Source organism: Phytophthora infestans, genomic scaffold (genome assembly GCF_000142945.1).
Source record: "Phytophthora infestans T30-4 supercont1.6 genomic scaffold, whole genome shotgun sequence".
Classification (NCBI taxonomy): domain Eukaryota; phylum Oomycota; class Peronosporomycetes; order Peronosporales; family Peronosporaceae; genus Phytophthora; species Phytophthora infestans.
Window position 1 is genome coordinate 4703710 of NW_003303753.1, and position 10984 is coordinate 4714693.

The window sequence follows — 10984 nt, forward strand, 5'->3', positions numbered from 1 at the left end:
TTCAGGATGTTGTTGGTCTGAGGACATTTTGACCATGCTGTGTTTCTTGTTACGTAACCAACATATGCAAACTTGTTTGCGCAGTTGGTAATCACCATAATGCTCCCTGATTCTTCGAGTCGGTCCGTTATTAGCTCAACACCGGACACACCTCCGCGAGCACTTTGATGAAATTCAAGATTCATACCTTCGTCGCTCTCTTCGGTGTCGTCGCGACCGCCGTCACGGCAGACGACACATTCTATAGGCCGCCGCCGTATTGTAATTTCTCGACGGGCTGTCAGACGTTATACTGAGAAGCAAACCTTGCAGTCAGCAAGGAATGCCGTGACGAAGGTAACTCCGGCGATGACTTCCACACCTGCTGCATCGATAAGTGCGGCTCGACTGCCGCTCCCATTTCGACGAATGTTGTACAAGATACCAAGATGCATCTTAGATAAAACTGAAAACCACTAGCCGATCGCCGCCGCTACGCGGCGGTCGTTTAGGTTTTATATTAGATCTTCGCCTTCCCGCCTCCGCTTCGCTTCGGCGGGATAATCATTCCAAAATCTCTGAGCCCCCATCCGCCTAAATTTACTTCTTTTATTTCATAAATCTTGGTTTCATTTGCTACAAAATGCTGAGTTTCAGTTAGCCGTGCAATTATTTCTACAAAATACTGATCCCCTAGCATCATACTTACCATGCTTAAAAATAAAACTCAAGTGATCTTGACAAAGTCTGTTTATTATTGTTGACTGTCACTGTACCTTCATCTTCCACCCAGAATCACCTACACTTCAAATTAGCGTTGTGCTCGATTTCGTTGGCCGTTTATGAAACCTAGCTTGCATCAATGCAAAGGATAGAAATGGCATGTCCAGCTTGCGTCAAATAGCCGCTTGTACTGCCTGTTTAAGCTTGTAATAACTTAAGATTAATCGGTGTAGGATAATGCGTCCTAAGACACGTCCTAAACTGTCCTATTTGTCCTAAATTTTACAGGGAGATTTTGGAGATGTGTCCTAAAAAGCGACTAATCCTTCGTTACAGAATATTATAATTTGTGTCCTCCAGATTGTCCTAAACCTCAAATAATAACTTTTTCCGGACTATCTACGTAAATTTACGTAAGAGTTACTTAAAACTCACATTGGCTTTACTTATTGTCCTGGGGCACACCAACCATTTCTGAATCTCCCCAAGCATCATGGACCATCGCGGCTACTCCTTCTGCAGCTAGGGCGCTCGTCTATCTGGCCTCTGCTGCCACCTGCGGAAGCAATGTCTTGTCCGCTCTGCTCACGAGCGCGAACGTTCAACAGTGCGGCACGGACCACTGAGATCCCGGACCAGGCCACCATTGACAAGATGTGCGCCTCGACTGCCTGCAACACCCTGCTCGCTGACGTGAAGGCCATGAACCTGGAGGAGTGCCAACTGCCGGTCGGTGTCGGTTCCAACCTGAAGGCCGACCTGGTAGTCTACGTGCCGTCCAACTGCCCATCGACGTCGGCTCCCAGCCCGAACTCGCCTGCCACAAACGCACCTGTTGTCGACACCCCGACGACGCCAGACAACTCGACGAACCAGGCCAAGCACACTGCCGCGCTAACCAAGACCCCCATCGCTTGCTAACCGCGTCTTCGGATCGACTTGCAGCCAAGTAGCCCTTGCGAGTACTTTGCTGCTTTTTGAGCCCCCTCCCCCCTATGTCGTCACGTTCTGATTATTAACCGTCGTTTGCTGTGTGCATGTTGAAGTCGCTCAACCGTTATTAGCGGCTATTATTACCTTCAATGACTATCATCCTTTGAAACACTTTAAAAATATTGTCACACACTTTGAAGTAGAAAAGTTTCGTTGAGGTGCTTTTCGCGCACAACAAGAGTCGGCTGCTCTTGGAGAGAGGGGCGTTAAGATGATTATTGTTTCTAGCTAGGCCAGTTGAGGATGTTTTGAGGACAGTACATGTTGGGCTTGGTGTTGTCCTAATAGGACAGTGGTCTGAGTTGCAGTCTGTCCTAATAGGACAGCTGAGTGTCCAGTTGTCGAGTGTCCTATTAGGACACGCGGACCCTGGCTTGTTTCGTCCTAAAACTCATTGTGCTGTCCTAAATATCGGTTTTTTTATGAGCCGAATTGCTAGTTTTTTATCCCAGGTTTTAGGACAATAGGACACTTTAGGACTCCTAGTAGGACGCATTCTCTCCTACCGATTAATCACTTCTCCCATACCAAACTCAGTGAAAGCTACATTGAAGTAAAACATATTCAAAATGTAACATTTTTAATGCGTTCATTTTGTGCTGATTCAGATTTAGTCATTAGACACTCTAATCTGTGCCAGTTGTGGATATAGCATTTGGATATAACGATACGTCGCAAGACGCCTTGCTGTTGTTGTTGTTGACGGCAGTGTTTTTTATTTGATACTTTAACGATGATTCCAGGACGGTATTAGGCTTTAAGTTTATTAGTACGAGTCTACTTAAAATGACCATAATTTACACCTCTCATGTCGTGCTGTTATCTTACCGCTTCATGTAAAACCTTATTCTACGCCCTTGTCGGCACCACGTCCGCCTATTAAGAAGTGTCAGAATTTTGCTGTCTAAAAAAAAACGCTTAGAAAACAATGGTCAAGTTCAATTCGCTTACAGTGATAATTGTCATCAGCACATATTAATATAGTTCTTTTTGCTCACATGTCAATCTAAAATTATCTATCTTTGTGGCCCAGGGGAAAATGTTTATTAGCACAGCGCTGTTCTTGCGGTCAGTCCTTACGGCCAGCTACTGCTGTACATGCAATACCTTATAGAAATCCACTCAGATAACTTATTATTGAAATATTTCTTACAACAAAACAATTGTACTTATCATTTTAGCCATTGTAGCTCGCAGAAACTACTGAGTACAAAAACATGTCCTCGGATACACGCACTCTTACGTATACGCTAAGCACTCTGCAGCATTGGCCCTCAGCTTAATGTTATTTACTTTTTTTAAAACAGTAATGCAAGTTGTTTTTAATATTCGAGTGCTAAACTGAGGGCTTGCTTCCATTGCTGCAAGCTCCTTAGCGGACACGTAGGAATGCGTGTTTCTGAGGACATACTACTGATATATGTAATACTCTGTTTTCAGTAATTATAGTGACTAAATTTTAACTACAATTGTTTTGTTGTAAACATATTAGCATTAATAACTCGAGTCGAATATCAATAACAACATGCATTATTAAAAACGTCAAAAGTATTAAAACGATGCCGCCTTCAGATAATGGATACAGTAGTCTTGTGCAAATCCCTATATGTACATGTATACATACATTTACTGATGTCAGCTACACAATCCAGTTTTAACTGATTGGAGCCGCCTTCGATGCGCTCGACAGCCAGTAGAAATCGTGGAATATTTTTGTCCATTGATTTGTCCCGAAAAGCGTGACAGGCACCACAATTAATGTGACGGACAGACAGGTTGCCGCAATAGATGTGTAAGACTAGTGCTCTGGGCGCCAGATCCGCGGACGCTAGGGCATGGTTGGTTGGTGTAGTGTGGGCTGGCCGCCTCCGCTGCGCTGCGGCGGATTAAAGAACATTTTGGAATCAAAGCTGAACGTATTATATTTACTACGTGCCCTGCCAACTCCGCGACCCAAAGATCTCCCTGTACACCATATTGTTGGTGTGTACGTTCCCTTCCTCATCGATGGCCTCGGGATCCACAGCAATCTTGATCGCCTTCCTTGAAGTCACTCTCGATAACGTCACATAAAGCTGCCCATGTGCGATGACCGGTGATTCCAGGTAGATACCCACGTGGTAAATCGATTGTCCTTGGACCTTGTTGGTAGTCATGGCGAGCGCTGGATCCACTGGGAACTGCTTACGCTTCAGTTTGAACCGGAACTGCTTGTCATCGTCTTCACTATAAAATACGATCCGAAGAATGAACACCTTCTTACCCTTGAACGGCCCGGACATAATGCTGATCTCGATGCTTCTCTCGCGCAGTGACACAACCCAAAGCCGCGCTCCGTTGCAACGGCCTGCGTCTCTATTCAGGTTTCTAATCATAATGATAGGGGTTCCAACCTTCAGAACAATCATGCGCGGAGGGTTACCGAGAAGTTAAGAGGGTTAAGGAACTCCTCCCCAAGCATGCTTGCATCCGCGAACCCTCCAAGGCGGTTTACCGAGAGGTACTCCTTCGTTTCACCTGACAGCCGTTCCGCAACCATGTCGTTGATACAACCGATCACTTGCATTTGTGGGGGCTAATATGGGTCGCTCAATGAAGTATTCTTTGGATAAATTCTCAGTATCAACGCCCCGGCACACCGCATCTATGAGCTTGTTGACGTTGCAGACTCGTCGGTCTTCTTCAACTTCAGCCCTCTCTCGCTTGTGTTCCTCGTTCACCAGTAGGGTAACCTGATACTTAGGGGAGGCATGATATCCGCGTCTTCTTCATCAGAGGTCATTCGTTGTACCCGTCGTTCTGGAATGATACACATGTCGCGTAAAAACCATATGTCGTTATCACCGATCTCATGATTGACCGGATAATGGCCTTCTCCAATTTGAAGTAAAAATTCAGAGAATTCCGCTAACGCAGTCGTACTGGCCGCGTCTGGGGCGGAGAAGACTTGAAACAAGCTTGAATCGTCTCCGCACGCGTAGCACCCTTCAGTACAGATAGAATCTGACGGTGATCACCGCTGAACACCATTACCTATCCGCCGAACGGCTCCAGCTCGTTCTTCATAATATATCGAAGCGATTTGTCAACAGCCTCAAAACAAGCTCGGTTCATTATCGGCGCTTCGTTCCAAATGATCAAACTCGCGCTACGAATCAATTCGGCCTTCTGGCTCTGCCATGAAAGGCTGCACGTCGACGTCTCTGTAAGTTTGAGGGGAATCCGGAACGTCGAATGCGCGGTATGACCTCCAGCTAACAGAGTGGCTGTAATCCCACTCGATGTAACCGCGATGACAACCTAAGTTGCATCCAACGTGAGCGGGTATTTGCTCGAGTAAAAGCGATTTTCCTGTTCCGCCCGGACCATTCGAAAAGAAATGCTTCTCCCCTTCAACCGGTCTGCTCACAGCAGCGATAACTTGTTTAAAAAAATCCCTCTGGTTGCTGCTCAAGTGGTCCGCCTGCTCCGCAAAATGCTCCAGTTCGGGCTGGGGGTACGCGTCAATCTCTTGCTGGACAATATTAACAGACGCTATACCCGGATCGTTCACTTGAGCAAATACATCGTCGTAATCGGCTAGCAGAGGAAGGCTGTACATGTCGAGGGACTTTGGATTCGAAGCGAAGTAATCAGCGAAGTTCTTCAACGCCTTGTACTCCGCCATTCGAAGATGCACCTCCACTTCGCGTACATTATGCAGGCCCGCGTCTCTTTCCTCGATGTTTCGAACGTAATCCTCTGATATATCCTTTTTGAACCTGTCCCATAGATCTTTGGCATCACCAGGCATCGAGTAAACCAAAATGATACCGAAGTGTTGGCGTAGCTGGTACGGCATCTTGACCTCGGCGGCTTCGCGTAAGCAATGTATCCACTCGTCATCATTTTCCCAATACCCAAGCGCCAAAGCTGCTTGCTGGTATGTAGGATGCTCAGCACCATCAACCGTCCGAAGATCCGCAAAGGCCTTAGGCGAGCGTCGGTTACACAGGAGAAGTCGCAAGTAGAAGCGTTCCGGGTCCTGTGGAGATACGTGTACAAGGCGTCTCAGAGAAGCAACGTACTTCTTATACGGCTCCCACGTCTTGTGTTCCGTCCACCTGTACTTCCGCGGTACATCCTTGTACAGGAGATTGGCCGTAGCTTAAGGGTTACGCGTGCAAAGCTTGAAAAATGCCGTCAGCATTGATCTGTCCCCGCGGCTAATCGAGTTGTGAAGCTGGGGGGGGGTCATCGCTTGGTCGCGTTAAGCAACCATGTTCATTCCTTCTAAATGGATAGGCTTCGTCGCAACAGAATGTGTCGATACTTGTGTTGGATGCATGAATAGCCGCATGCAAGCTTCTACCGGAGATATACACCTCCCGAGGAGATACTGAAGAATTTCGTTCGCTCGAAATTTTTCGCCTTCAATCGTGATCGTCGTCATATCCGAGCCCTTGTAGACGTACTTGTAGATGTACTTGATGGCCTTGTTCGTGGCACAAACCTCGACGTTGATGTGGCAGTTGTATTTCTGCGAGAGGAACGGATTGTACGGAGCCACCCATTGATTGATGGTTGCATTGTCACATACTTCCCCCTTATGGCACAAAATTCCATCCGGACGGCGACCATGCTTGTATGTGGGGGTATTTGTCACCGTTTCGTCCGCGATAAAACTTCTTGCCACACCTTCCGTTCTTCATTCACGGGCAGTTCGAGCTCTGTTGACCACAGGATTCATGCAGCATATTAGAAATCACCGTATCATACAGTTCAGGGTACTTCTCTTTATCCGGGAGCTCCGCAGACACCAGCTTATCGACGTCTTCTGTGGTAGTGGACTTGTCCTCCGGACGCAGGATAAGTAGTATGTGAGCGTGGGAAAGACCACGCTTCTGATATTATACTACATGGACTCGAGCGGCTTGAATTTCCAGCACATCTTCATCGAGATCTTTGCTAGGAGCATTTAGTTCCTCCATGAACACGCAAGCCACGATGTCCGGTCGGCCGAATGCTTTCTCTCCACGGCGTAAGTTTTCCTTGACCTCAGGCCAGTTCGGGCTGCATGTCATCATATTGAACTGGTTCGGGGCTCCTGTTTCACGGACGATAGCCATGGCATCCAAGAAGCGTTGGTACATGTAGCGGGGACCACCTTTAAAATTCGGAGGTATGATGATATTGCGTTCAAGCTCACCCGCATCTGGCTCCAGCTCCGTATTATTTCCACGCCGAGTTCTACGTATGACCGTCTCGTCATCAGCTGCAATTCTGCGGATTGCAACAGACTCGCCGCGCAACGCGTCCGTGAGCCCCTGGAGGGGTTCCAATCGATACTGCAGATCGTACTTCTTGATGAAGCGCAGGCGTTCTTGTTCGCATTTGGCCCATTGGACAACGCAGTATTGCTGCGTCAGCCGCCCACCGCGCATGATAAGAGAATTACTAACCGTCCAGTCGTAAAGCAGATACGCCCCATATTCACGAGCGGACATGGTTAAGGGGTCACCGTGGCGATCGACGGGATTTCCAACGTACGGGAAATTGTAAGTACAGCCATTATCCCCGTACAGAAAGAGTAGAGGGTACTGCAGCGGGTCGTAGGTAACGCTCGTCTTAAAGATGTGCTTGAAACCTCCTCCTGGCGTGTAAAGGAAAGTATCCCTATGCTCAGCCGCGTTTGTGTCGATCACAGCGGCCGCCACCTCTGATGCACTTGGGGTGTTCTGCATACCCGCATTCGCATTCCGTGTGACGTGCAGACGCAGCTTAAGGTGACCCCCCTCCGGAAGAAAATTACGCAAGGCTAACGACGGATCGAGGTCATCAACATCCCCCCCTGCCGTTCGGCGTCGTTCGTGCTCTCTGATGACTGCTGCATACGCCTTCCGACCACGCTGAATCAAAAACCTACGTGCATTGATAAATCCTTGTGTGTACGGGTCGTGCGCCACCATCATCTGGTCAATCTTTTCCATAACGGCGCGATCGAGGCCTTACGTCATGTTCATACGGCTCCGCATATGTGCATCCATATCTGGAACGTTTAAGTAAACTTGGGCATACATGGAGCGACCGAAGGTAGGAGGTAGTAGCGATCCCATGCGATGGCACACTGACCCTTGTACACGAAAGTTGTAGACACCATTCCGTGTCACGCTTTCGTCAACAATCAGAGGCCGGAAACGCGAAGCTCCCATGGACGTAAATGCGAATACGTTGTTGTAGGCCCGGATCGACCGCATGAAGGTCGGGTTTTTGAAAGGTGTTAGAAGCGCATCCGGTGCTGTTCGCGGAGATGGAACGACCACCAGTCCGTTACGACAGTAGCATCTGTCTGTCTCTTGCGGAAACTTCCAAGCGTTGCAGTAGTGACAAACCTGTTCGTTCTCCTGGCTGTCATCGATGTAACGCTTGAAGTAACGACGGCCACCGGTCACTGTGGAAGGGTCAAAACTGTCGTGGTACGCTAGGCCCTTCTTACACTGCCGAGATCTCCTGCGAAACCGCTCTTGTTCCTTTCGTTGCTCCCTTTGTTCTTCCATCATAGCTTCTCGTCGTGACCTTCGAGCGGTTGCGTCTCGGCCGCGCTCTGCTTGACTAACGTCATCCGCCAAAGACGCTCTGTGATCTCTCCGTGCTGCTGTATTCTGATCGCGATCTACTTGGCGCAGCTCATCGGTCATGCCTCCTCTGAAGTCTCTCCGCTGTGCTGTGTTTACATGACGCTCAGCTCGCTGCTCATCTGACATGCCGTTCCAGCGATATCGGTGTACTTCTGCATTTTTGTCACGCTCCGCTTGGCGCTGTTCATCTGACATACCTTCCCTGCTACTGTCGTGTCTCACTGCAGCACGAATCCTTGCATTTTGACTATCATCCTCTGTTCTTTTGGCTCTGTGGTTGACCTGCGCATCTCGATCATACCCTTGATGAGCTGCCAGGTCTTCTGAAGCCATTCCATTGCGTCGTACCCTACTGTCTTAAGGCGTCTCGATAAACACCAGTTCTGAGATAGACACATGAAGCAAGGCGTTTTACTAATGGAGAAAATAACCGTCATCGTTTAATTTCAAAGTAGATAACCGCTCGGATCGAAGCGAAGCATATTACATGTGCAATGGCTCGCTATAGTTCTGTGGTGCTTCCAGTTTCGGCCATACGTCAACCTACTTTAGACCAAGAATCGGCTCGGTCTGATAACCCAGAGCTTAGAAACAAAGGATCACGGTAAGTACTCAGCGATCTGTCCGGATGATGCTATCCGGAAAGCCGCTGAGCTCAACGGTCGCCTGAACCCAGCGGAAGGGTCGGTAGAGATCCGAAACGACTACATTTCACTAGGTATTTGTATGCGAAGCATAGGATTAAATAGGAGGGAGCCGAAAAGGCTCTCAGAAGATAACATATCAGAATTTTCCTAGTCTAAGACACGTGTACGCTATTCCGGTAAGTCCCTGCATAGGGCGATTATGCCTGCCGTTGATACTCGAGAGGCATAGTTTGTAGGGTATTGACTGGAAGCACCAAAAGATTAGGTCGGTCGGGGTAGGCCAAAGTCTCGCTACGCGAGAAAGAAAGCCCTGCAAACTTAGCGGGCCGGTACGTGGGATAGCCCGGGTGCCGTAACACTTCTAGCTGAGCAGCCTCTCCGCTCGGTGACCCGTAAAAGCGCTCGCGCGCCGTCGTCCATCCTTTGGTGGAGGGCACCAGGTTTGTGAACAAGATCTGCTGAGTCAAACTCGGCGGAGCCTCGGAAGTGCTCTGACTTGGTTAGTCGGAACTCAGTGGAAGTGAGCTACTCGTCTGTCCCGGCTGGGCCGAACCGCGAGGGGACCGCCCTCTGCGCAGGCCATACAAGCGCCGACCTAACTCGGCGATTTGTTGTGGTTTGTGTAAGGAATCCACATCTGACGGTATTCGTGTGTTCTACTACACCACAGTTCACACCAAGTGTCTGCTTGAAGTCATGCACCACCAACCGAGCCTTGAACCTTCTTCACATGCCGTATTTGTCGTTCTTCACCGCATACACCCACTTGTTGGTGATGACAACGGCTTTTCCTGCAGAAGTTCGATTGCCCACAGCCAAAACGCCATGACAGCAAATCGACGCTAGCTCTTCGTCCATGGCAGCTCTCCATTGCTGCGCATGTGCTGACCTCATGTTCATTCTGTACATCGTGGAAAGCGGTACATCTCGCGCGTACAATCGAGAAGGGGTAGAAGTAGTTACCAAACGCTGTAAAAGCTGTAGCCGCCCAGTGCTTGTAGATGGAGTGACAAAGTTGAGTTCAAAATTGTTGAGATGAGAATTTCGCTTCCGTTTACGACCGAGCCGGGATGCTTGATACCGAGCAACCACATCGTGCTAGCCAATGTTTGTCTGCGAGTCCCACGTCAACTGTATATGGCTGTCGACTTGCTGATTAGGCTCTATATTTGATATCCAATTGGTGCATCGCTACCTACATCTGTATTAGGCTGAATCAGAATACCCTCCTTCACGGAGCCAAGTCGTACCATATCCTCGATTAGCATTTGCATCGGAGCTAGCTGAGTCCGTGACGGCAGTATGCTGTCACCGTGATTGCACGCATTCAGCAGTTGCTCAGCTTATACACGTCCGACCGTGTTGTGCTCCACCCACACGGTATTTCCACCTTGATGGGATGAAACCCCTCCTGACAGCAGATTCAGGAGCTATAGCCATCTGTTTCAGGCGAATAGCCAACTAAGATATCAGTCCCCATTCTTGCGCCAGATTCTGCTTCTTGTTTTGGGATCCGCTCGGATGTGATAATAGCCCAGACAATCAAAAGTCCGCAGCCACGATACATCGGGGCATTCTCCAGACATAATTTTAGTGTGTCTTCGTTGACAGTACATACGTCTACTTAACCCCCCCTCCCGCACTTACGGCTATTTTCGGTCCCTGTCTACGACCCCACATGTTGTATATACAACATGTTAAAAATAGGCTAAACTTGAATTTTGTATTGACCTCCGTAAGTACGAATACGTTTTCTGCACTGCGGGAAGATCAGACGCTCGGTGATATATTGATTGCGAGCTTCTTCGCAGCGCTATGTAGCCACATGCTGTCTAAGACACCCACGCTGCGCCAACAAACCTGAAGAAGACGTATATCAACATATTAGAAGTGTCCCTTTTACAGGGCTTGAACATGCCATGTACGAAGCGCAATGGCTATGTGTACAGTCATCAATGATGCAACACATTTATATTGAATCAGGTTAGGTATTCACCGAAAAGCCCACTCTTACTCGCTATCGTC

General features: G+C 48.5%; 1 pseudogene; it reads left to right on the plus strand.

Annotated features, from left to right (window-relative positions):
- Nucleotides 1-1256: 1256 nt before the first annotated feature.
- PITG_22755 lies at nucleotides 1257-1611 on the plus strand (annotated as a pseudogene; the record flags this gene model as incomplete).
- Between the last annotated feature and the right edge of the window lie 9373 nt (nucleotides 1612-10984).